This window comes from Rhineura floridana, chromosome 3 (assembly GCF_030035675.1).
Source record: "Rhineura floridana isolate rRhiFlo1 chromosome 3, rRhiFlo1.hap2, whole genome shotgun sequence".
In the NCBI taxonomy this organism is placed as follows: domain Eukaryota; kingdom Metazoa; phylum Chordata; class Lepidosauria; order Squamata; family Rhineuridae; genus Rhineura; species Rhineura floridana.
The window spans coordinates 199,549,864-199,559,872 of NC_084482.1; the positions used below are offsets into that span (position 1 = coordinate 199,549,864).

Below are 10,009 nucleotides of genomic sequence, written 5' to 3' on the forward strand. Positions count from 1 at the left end.
TGAATTTCCTGGGAAGGAAACGCCCAGTTTCTGACGGAAAACAGAGGAAACGAAACTTATTATCTCTTCTTTGGGAGGCAGACATGGCTGCAGCTGGGGGTCCTGTCCAGGATCTCTGTGATGAAGCCACTTGTCCCATCTGCCTGGAGTATTTTCGGGATCCAGTGATAATCCCGGAATGCGGGCACAACTTCTGCCGAACCTGCCTGAGCCAGTGCTGGGAGAAATCCGAGGCAGAGGCTTCCTGCCCTCAGTGCAGGGAAAGGGTTCCGCACAGGAACCTCATCCCGAATCGCCCGCTGGCAAATGTTTTAGAATTATTACTTATAGCCAATAAGAAACTCGGCCTTCAAGAGGAGATAGAAGGAAAGGGAAGAGTCTGCGAGAAGCACCAGGAGCACCTGAAACTCTTCTGCAAGGACGATGAAGCCCCCATCTGTGTGGTGTGTGACAAATCCAAGGAGCACAAAGGTCACGAGGTGATTCCTCTGGAGGAGGCTTCCCAGGAGTACCAGGTAGGGAGGAAAACTGGACACGTGGGATCTGCAATGAAATGTTAGATATTCTCCCCACCGCCAAAAAGGAATTCTCCAGTAAGAATGTACAGTTTCACAATAGTTTGATATTTAAAGGAAAAATGTTTGAGTATTGCACACTGCATACATTTTTTTAACGGCCCATTGTTTTTTGACTAGGCCAGACTCAGTTTTGGGACCTCACTTAATACTTGGGGAAAGTACCACAAAAAATGTAGAAGAAAGCAACCAAATGGCACCTTGAGAACACCACCTGGAAAGGAAAAGCGAAAGTGACTGGGAATTTTTACTTCCCAAAAAAAGGATAGGGTGAAATTAGAGAGATTTATAAAGTTGTAAATTGTATGTGAAAAGTGGAGAGGGAAATGTTTCTCCCTCTCATAATTTATTATTACATTTTTATGTGCAGCATTTACACCCCACCCTTCCTTCAAGGAGCTCGAAGCAACGTACATTGTTCTCCCCCCTCCATTTTATCTTCACAAGAACCCTGTGATGTAGTTTAGGTTGAGGGATTGTGACTGGCCCATAAGACCACAGACTGAGTGACAAATGACAGAGGATGAGTGACAAATGACAGTCCTCCGGCTGGCCATGGCTGAAATATTGGATACGATGCTGAAATCGGTTACTAGTTCCAAGTTCCTTATTTGCTCAAAAGTTCAAAATGCTAAAAAAGAAAATCTCTATGTACCTGAATCCCAAAATAAACTCCCTGTGGATGCATGGGTATATGATGGGTAGTGGCCTGAAACATATTTTGGGGTAGACACCCTCAGTTGCTTATATTTTCCCTACGTATTTTGGCTGTTGTTGGTGTGCATACATGTGCTTGACTGTGCCGTGTACCCAGAGTATGCTCTGAGCATATATTGTGTGTGATGGGTAGTGGCCCAAAACATGTTTTGTGGTGTGCACCCGTCCCTTGTTTTTTGACTTGTGGTATGTTCATGTTGCGCACGCCTGATCATTTTTGTTGGGCTCGAAGGGGAGAGTCCCCGACCATGGAGATATATTATACAGAGTATCCCAAAGCTTATTTTGAGGTTCAGGGACATAGGAACTTTCCTTCTTTTTTAGTGTTTTGAACTTCCAAGCAAATAAGGAACTAGTAACCACCTTCGGCATTGTACACTGGACTCACTAAATAGATCCTTGGCCTGGCCAGCAGGGCTTTCCTCCTGTCTTTCTTAGAAATAATCCAGGTTCATGTTCTTTTCTCTGGAACAGAATTAAATCCCACAGTTTTCAATGGGGCTTTCTACCAGGTGAATAGATCAAAGAGGAGGAGGAAGAATGGTCTGGGGGCATATTGCTTTTGCTGGAATACATGAACAGTAAAATCCTATCCAGATTTACTCAGAAGTAATTCCCATTATTTTCAGTGGGGTTTATTCCCAGATAAGATAAGCGGGCAGAGGATTGCTGCATAACAATTGCTCTCTTCAGACCTGAACACGTGAGGGTTAAAAGTGTGGAGGGGTGGGGTCCGCACATGCAAGGCCTGCCTCCAGTGTCCCCCTGCAGACGGGTTGGAGCAACCGCTTTGTATTTTGAATGTTTGTTGCAAGCTGCTTTGAGCACAGTGCTGTGGAAAGGCGGCATATAAAGTCAATCAATCAACTTCCCTATGAGGAAGGCTTACAATATTTGGTGTTATTTTTACTTTTTAAAAAAAGGCAAGTTAAGACATGATAGAGGTGTATAAAATTATGCATGGAGAAAAAAATCAAAAACAAAGGCCACAAGTTTGTCTGCTTTGGCCTAGGACACCTCTCCAGAATCTGGACCCAGAGGAGCCCCTTCTCTGCCCCATCTCAAGGGGTGATAAACCCATATTGGATCTAGTAGTCTATTCAGTCTCCTTGTTTGCTACAATGGGATGAAGAAGGCACTTGGGAGATCTCCCTAAAAGACCCTGGAATGTAGGGCGGGGAGCAAGGATACTGTTCAGGTTGCTTCTTACATGTGTACTAAAATTTTTAAAAAATGTTTTCTCTTTAGGATCAGATCTGTAGCTGCCTAGACAATTTAAGGAAGGAGAGAGAGAAAATTCTGGCATTTAAAGTGAGCACTGGGAAGGAAAGCCAAGACCTGCTTGTAAGTGCTGCTAATATTGGGAAGTGAACAAGTACCATAGTCGTCAATATCTGAGGAAATTGAATTATACAGCCACAAGAGTGGCTGTATACTATGGTCAGCGGGGATTTTTCACATTCCGCAATGTTAAATGGAAAATATGCCCCCATGCCATTCTGAGGCTTCCCATAAGCTCATTTCAAAACAAAACCTTACAAAACTTATACTTCTGAACTCAGAAACGCTTGCTTAACAACCCTGTCAATTTTCATGGCGATACACAAAACAGTCAGAGAAAATCGAGCGTTCAAAGTCTAAAGAGAGAGAGAAAAACTGCAGAGCCCTTTTGGACTTTTTTCTGCCAGAGTTCTCATATCTGTTGAAATTCATTAAAGATCAGCCATGTTCACAGAGTACCTGTAATCCTAATACTGACCTTGCCCCATACTCTGAGCTACATCTACTGCAGTTTAAAAGTTTTTAAAAATGCCTGGTTGATTTTTAATTAGTTTAAGAAATTTTGGCTGGAAGCCTATTATAACGCAGCTGCTGGGCTTGGCTAATAAGAGGGCCACACCCACACCAGACTTGATTTCACTTGAGACAGTCATGGCTTCCCTCAAAGAATCCTGGGAAGTGTAGTTTGTGAAGGGTGCTGAGAGGAGACTCCTGTTCCCCTGAGAGAATGGTTTAACAGTCAGCCACTCTGATTAAAGGTCTGTGACAGAAACAGGGCGTCTCCTAACAACTCTCAGCACCCTTCTCTAACTACACTTCCCAGGAGTCTTTGAGAGAAGACATGATTGGCTTTGAGCCATGGCTTTGAGAGAAGCCATGATAAATTGTTTTAAATTGTTTTTAAAAGAAGTGTTTTTAAGTTTGTAGATTTGTTTTTAATGTTTTTAGTTATTGTAAACCGCTCAGAAAGCTTCAGCTATGGGGCGGTATATAAATACACTAAATAAATAGATAAATAAATAATGATTGTCCAAAGTGTAATAGAGGCCTGGTGTGGATGTGGCCAGGGACAGCTTTGTTTTAAATTTGGGTGGGAGGTAGGGTTGCCAGGTTCAGGGCCTGAGACTGATCATGTATCTTTGGGAGAAGAGAAAGTCAGCCAAGTGCCGGTGTTCTTGCAACATTGTAATGGGAAAAACCACAAGGTAGAATTGTCCTTTCCCCCTGCCCAACTTTGAAAGATACAGAAGACGTGTTGGTTGGCAGGCCCAGCCTGGTCAGTTTTACCTATCCTAATCATGATTGCATAGGAGTATATCCGATTCAGCTCAATAATCATACAAATGATCAGACCTGCCTTTTCCCTCCTTCCCCTTTCCTCTCCCTTTCTCCTCCCCTCTTTCTTCTTCCGCCTACCTTGCCCACTCCAGCCCTCCGTCCCTGCCTCCCCCCCCCCCGGTCAGTTTTACCTATCCTAAGCATGATTGCGTGGGAGTAAATCCCACTGAACTCTAAATAAACATGCAAATGACCACATCTGTCCTTCTTCTCCCCTCCCCCTCCTGCCTGCTCCCATCCCAGTCCTCCTCTCTGCCTTTCCACCCCTCCCTCCTCCCTTCCCCATCCCCTGTGGTCAGTTTCACCTATCCTAGGCATGATTGCCTGGTGTGTGTGTGTAAATCCCACTTAACTCAATAAGCATGCAAATGATCAATCCATTCTCAGCAAACTTGCACAGGATCCCATTTCTTACCTCCCGGATTAAAAAGCAGGGAAATTCACTAATAGGCAAAAAACCTTGCGGTTTAAGAATGTAGCCCACATATATTTCTACCAAACTTTAAAAAGCAGGGAAATTGGGCAGCTATAGTAAATGCACCAGGGGAGCAGGAGACCTGACCTCCTCTCTGAGATATTGGACTGCCCTACAAAGTTGTCAAAATGCAAACACAATTTGGGTTGGTCTTTCACAGTCCAATCCACTTGCTGTGTAGCTTGGAAGAATTTGGTAACGTGCCTCTGAGCATATGGTGAGTGGTGGCAACACCTGTAATCAGCCCAGATAATAGAAAGATATGTCCTGTGCTGATCCTGTTTTAGCCGGGAGGAAGCAACATTATTAAGACAGTTGATATAGTTCAGATGGTCACTTTAAATATGTCTGATTTCCTTTGCAATTTTAGTGAAGTTTCCTATAGGAAATCATTTACTTTTGCTTTTGTTTCTATGAATATGTGAAGTACAGCAACACTTTGCAAAATTTATACTAAAAAAACTCCAAACATAATTGTGGAATAATGGTACTGACGTCTGCAAAATAGTCTCCAGTGGACCTCAGAAGTATCTGAATTTGCACAAGATAAAACAGTGGGAGGTGAAATATATTCTAGCAAAATTCTAGGTGTGCTCTATGTTTTTAATTGATCATGAACACTTTGCCTTAAATAAAGTGGTTTAAACAATAGCAGGCTGAAAACATGCATCCTCTTTTTTTCAACAGCTAGAGTCATTGCTGAAGTAGCAACATATTGGAATCAGTCTGATTTTACATCAAACTGCAGTTTCAGATTCAACTGTTAATGCACCCAAAATAGAAATAGAACATAACCTCCAATATAAAACACAAAAGGCTGTCTTCACCATCACATGATAATGACCAATAAAAAGGCTTTGAAATTAATAAAAATACATTTGACACAGATTTCTAGGATGAATAACGAGGGGGGAAATTTTCTGGTTTAGATTCTCTGTAGAAACATTAGTAACACAGGAAAGAAGCAAAGTAAGAACACCAACAAACATACAAAAATATAATTCTCCATCTTTGGAGATGGCAGGTGTTGCCATCACTCACCATATGCTCAGAGGCACATGTTACCAAATTCTTCCAAGCTACACAGCAAGTGGATTGGACTGTGAAAGACCAACCCAAATTGTGTTTGCATTTTGACAACTTTGTAGGGCAGTCCAATATCTCAGAGAGGAGTTCAGGTCTCCTGCTCCCCTGGTGCATTCACTATAGCTGCCCAATTTCCCTGCTTTTTAAAGTTTGGTAGAAATATCTGTGGGCTATAGGTACATTCTTAAACCGCAAGGTTTTTTGCCTATTAGTGAATATAAACTTGTGTGTGTGTGTGTGTGTGTTTAATGCACTATTTGGAATGGCCTGATCTTCCACAGAAAATATTAATGAGATGATACTCTAAGGGGGACCGGTTTTTACAAAGCTCTTTCCCTGCCAGATATTGGTGGGTCCTCTGAAATGTCAAAAGTGACCTTCCAAGGGAATTCTTATAATTGATCCTCTGATGCTGCAAAGTCAGACTATAGTTATTTCCAGTGCTTTTTTGTTAATAAAAAAATGAGGTGCCGGTACTCATACCTTGATAAAAGTGCTGTGGGTTCCAGCACCCAGTGGTTGCCATGGGCAGGGAAATAAGAGGTGCCAGTGTACTGGTAAGTACCATCACAAAAAAGCCCTGTTTATTCCAGATATTGGCCTGCTGTTCTCTCGTTTCCATGTACCAGGGCTGTGGAGTTGGTGCGCCAAACCTTCGACTCCGACTCCTCTATTTTTCTACTGTCTGACTCCAACTCCTTCATAAATTGCAAATGTATATTAACTAGTAATAAATTTACTGTAGTGAAATGGTAGCACAAGGCATTTCATCACGCAGAGCTTGGAAAAGTTACTTTTTTAAACTACAACTCCCATCAGCCCCAGCCAGCATGGCCACTGGATTGGGCTCGTGCGAGCTGTAGTTCAAAAAAAGTAACTTTTCCAAGCTCTGCGTGAATCATCAGGCTAGATTGATAGAACATAAAATATATTTATTTGCTTAAAATTTCTGAACAAGAAAACTTTCCTAAATTCCTATGAAAGTTTTTATTTTGAACTCAGAGTCGGTACATTTCTACCGACTCCGTCTCCATCCAAAATTGCTTCCAACTCCACAGCCCTGCCATGTACTTGTTGCAGGAACGAATAGAATCAGAGAGAGAAAAGACAGTGGCCGAGTTCAGACGACTGCACCAGCTTCTGGAAGAACAAGAGAAGCTTCTACTGGACCAGATGGAAGAGGTGGAGAAAGAGGTTGCAAGGAAAAGGGAAGAGCACCTGGCCAGGCTCTCTGAGAAACTCTCCTCTCTTGAAAGCGTCATCCAGGAGATGGAGGAGAAACGTCAGCAACCAGCCAGTGAACTCCTGCAGGTAAAGTCGGGTCCTGGAGTGACAAAGTGGAATGTACTTCTTCAGACTGCAGATTGGGGAGATACCATTTTTGATCAACAAATTGATGGGGAGAAATGGCCTACCCCAATTCCTCATCTCTGCTCCTCCTAGTTTTTTTGCAGGGCCTTTTTTGTTGTTATAGTCGGCAGGCTCTTCTTATGTTCTTATATTATTATATAGGAGCATTCCTAAATGTGATTCTCCATCTGCAGGCTCAAGTGGTTCACTGTATCCTTTCCCACCTCATCTTGTGTAGCTTTAGCCAGGGCAAAACCAGCTTCAAACCTTTGAGTGCCTCCTTTCACCTGCAGGAAAAGTGATTGGGAGGTCTTAAAAGGAAAAAAACCCTGCGAAGTTTGAAAACCAGGCCCTTGCACTGCTCTCAGTGGCTGGACTTTGCCATTTGACTCAACCATCTTTTAATTACATTTTCTTTGCATATTTGATGGGGTGGGTGTGTTTTGCTTTACCAGATGGTATGTTGCACTCTGCTTCAACTGTTGAATATTTCAAATAGACCCACTCAGAAATAGCAGTGAATTCTTCTCTCTCTTTCCCTCCAGGATATCAGAAGCTTCTTGCAGAGGTAAGCAAAACAATTAAAATAAAATAAAAATCTTAATGAGGACTAGTGTTTCACATGCATCCCCCCTCCCCTCAGAATTTGATTGATCGATTGATTACATTTCTATCCTGCCTTTCCTCCTGAAGGAGCCCATTTTTGGGGGAAAGAATTTAGATCTCCATCATCCCTCTAAAAATCATGGATAAAAGCCTTCCCGATGAGGATCACTGCCGAGGAACTCTCGCCTCCCATTACTTGCATGTATCTAAAGGCTTTTCTCTGTCTACTGGTTAAATTTACTGTGCAATAGTTACAAAGAAAAGAAAGAGCATCCCAAACAGTACCACAGTGGCAAATTCAAAAGTGCAGGGTCCCTTCATGATAGTCACAGCCATGACCCTCCCTCCCTTTTTTTGCACCTTGGTTTATTTATTTATTATTTATTTATTCTATATCTATGCTGCCTTTTGGCCAAAAGGCCCTCAAGGCGGCTCCCAAAAAAATAAAAAATAAACACAAATACAAAATACACATCAAAAAAAGAATACAGTGCACAAAAATTTGGTTGAGAATGAATCCTTGTTAATCCCTTCTCCCACAACAACAAACATCCCTAGGAACCAATAAGCATGAAAGGGTAGAATGTTAGCTATTGAGAAGTGTCTTCTCAGCGGCTGCCTCACCTTTACTCTGATTGGCTCCAATCAGCAGGAATGGACTAGGAAGCATGTTAAAAGACTCTTCTTAGTGGCTAACACACTCACCTTTCATGCTGATTGGCTCGTAGGATCCTCAAGACATAGCGATCCTGCTGGGACCTGGCTCCCAAAAAAGTAAGGGGTCTAAGACCCCCTGAGACCCTGGATGACTGCATCCCTGATCCTAAACGTTTTGTAACTATCTTTAGTATAATGGCTCTTTAAATATTCAAAATGTTTCAAACTCCTTTCTCAGTCAGCTACAAATTATACAATGTCTGCAATGAAAAATCCAGTCCTATTAATTGCGGAAATGCTTCACATTATTTACAAGTATTATATTCAGCTCTACTATTCTTTTAAAATAGCATCGCCGTTTCTTAAAGGATATAAGTTCCATTGGGCAAACCCTTCATTCACTGCACTATTCAGCACTTACATTTAACAACACCAAAGTTATTTGGCTCTGTTCTTCTCTCTTTTAAAACGGTTCTTTTAAAATAGATCTAATCCTAAAATCTCTCACTGACCCTATTTCCTTGCACATATTTCTTCAACATATCTTCATATTTTGGCTTCTATGTATCAGAAGACCTCACCTTTTAGGATTGCTCCATTAATTGTTAAAAACTCCATAGAACCGCAAGTCATCCGGATGTTGCTTTTCGCCCTGGTAATACCCCTGATCTCAGCTCCCTGTGATACATCCATGATGTGGAGATTAACTAACATCAGGATGAGGCCTCTGGCTTTTCTGACAGCTCCTTTCATTGGAGGGATGGTGGGTAAACATTGTTCTTCTCCGCCAGGTCTCAGGCAAAGGAGAACTTTGAGGATCCTCCTGTGGCTTTCCCCCCTGCACTGAAGTGGAAGATCTGGGATTTCTGCGATATAAATCCCTTCCTGGAGGGTGTCATAAAGCAATTCAGAGGTAATGAAGAATGGCTGCAAGGATTTATACAGTGGAGATTTAAAAGTGTGCACGAAAAGCTGCAGCTCATCTGTAAAGTTAGCAGAACCAGGAAAAGGGGAGAGTTGTGTGAAAAGAAAAGGCAGCTTGATTTTAGTAAGGAAAAGGCTCTGGTCAAACTAACTCCTGCAAACTGCGTTCTGCTCATTTGCACCTATTAGTGCTTCAGTGTCTGGCATTAAGCGGGGGGAGCGATTTAACACAGGAAGCGGCTTTATACCAAGTCCTACCATTGGTCCATCTGGCTACCTCAGTATTGTCTGCAGCGGCTCTCCAGGATTTCAGGCGAGAGTCTTTCCCAGCCCAACCCGGAGATGCTGGGGATTGAACTGGGGGCCTTTCCCATGCAAAGCAGGTGCTCTGCCACTGAGCACAGAGAGCAAGCACTGCAGAAGATGCGCCCATCCTTCATTGGCATCAAACTTTGGCACCCCTCTCAAAAAGCAGTGCATGCATTCCGCCCACTCTGAACTTGAAAAAAATCAAATGGGCTGCCTTCATGTCGATCTGGACTTATGGTTACCCTACGAATAGGGTTTTCGTGGTAAGCGGTATTCAGAGGGGGTTTAGCATTGCCTTCCTCTGAGGCTGAGAGGCAGTGACTGGCCCAAGGTCCCCCAGTGAGCTTCATGGCTGTGTGGGGATTCGAACCCATGTCTCCCAGGTTGTAGGGCAACACTAACCACTACACCACACTGGCTCTCAACTTACTCCACTAAAAAAGAACTGCTGTAACAATAAGTTTAGGCTTTGTGCTGATTCATGCCTGGCTTGCTCTTTATTCTTAGGGCACAGAGTGATTGGGGGATGTTGTTGAAGGAGCAGCCAGAAACCCAGGCAACTGATGTTGAGACCTCCAGTCCTGAGATAGGGAAATGTAGATCAGACAACTTCTCAAGGACGTTGGTGACTGGTGGATCTGCTGGGGTGTGTGTGTGTCCTGATTCCACTCCAAGGAAACACCAGGTTCTC

The 10,009-nt window shown here is 42.9% G+C and overlaps 1 pseudogene; it reads left to right on the top strand.

Moving 5' to 3' along the window:
* The window catches only part of LOC133381056 (zinc finger protein RFP-like), an 18,265-nt pseudogene continuing 8,256 nt past the window's right edge, over window positions 1–10,009 (top strand).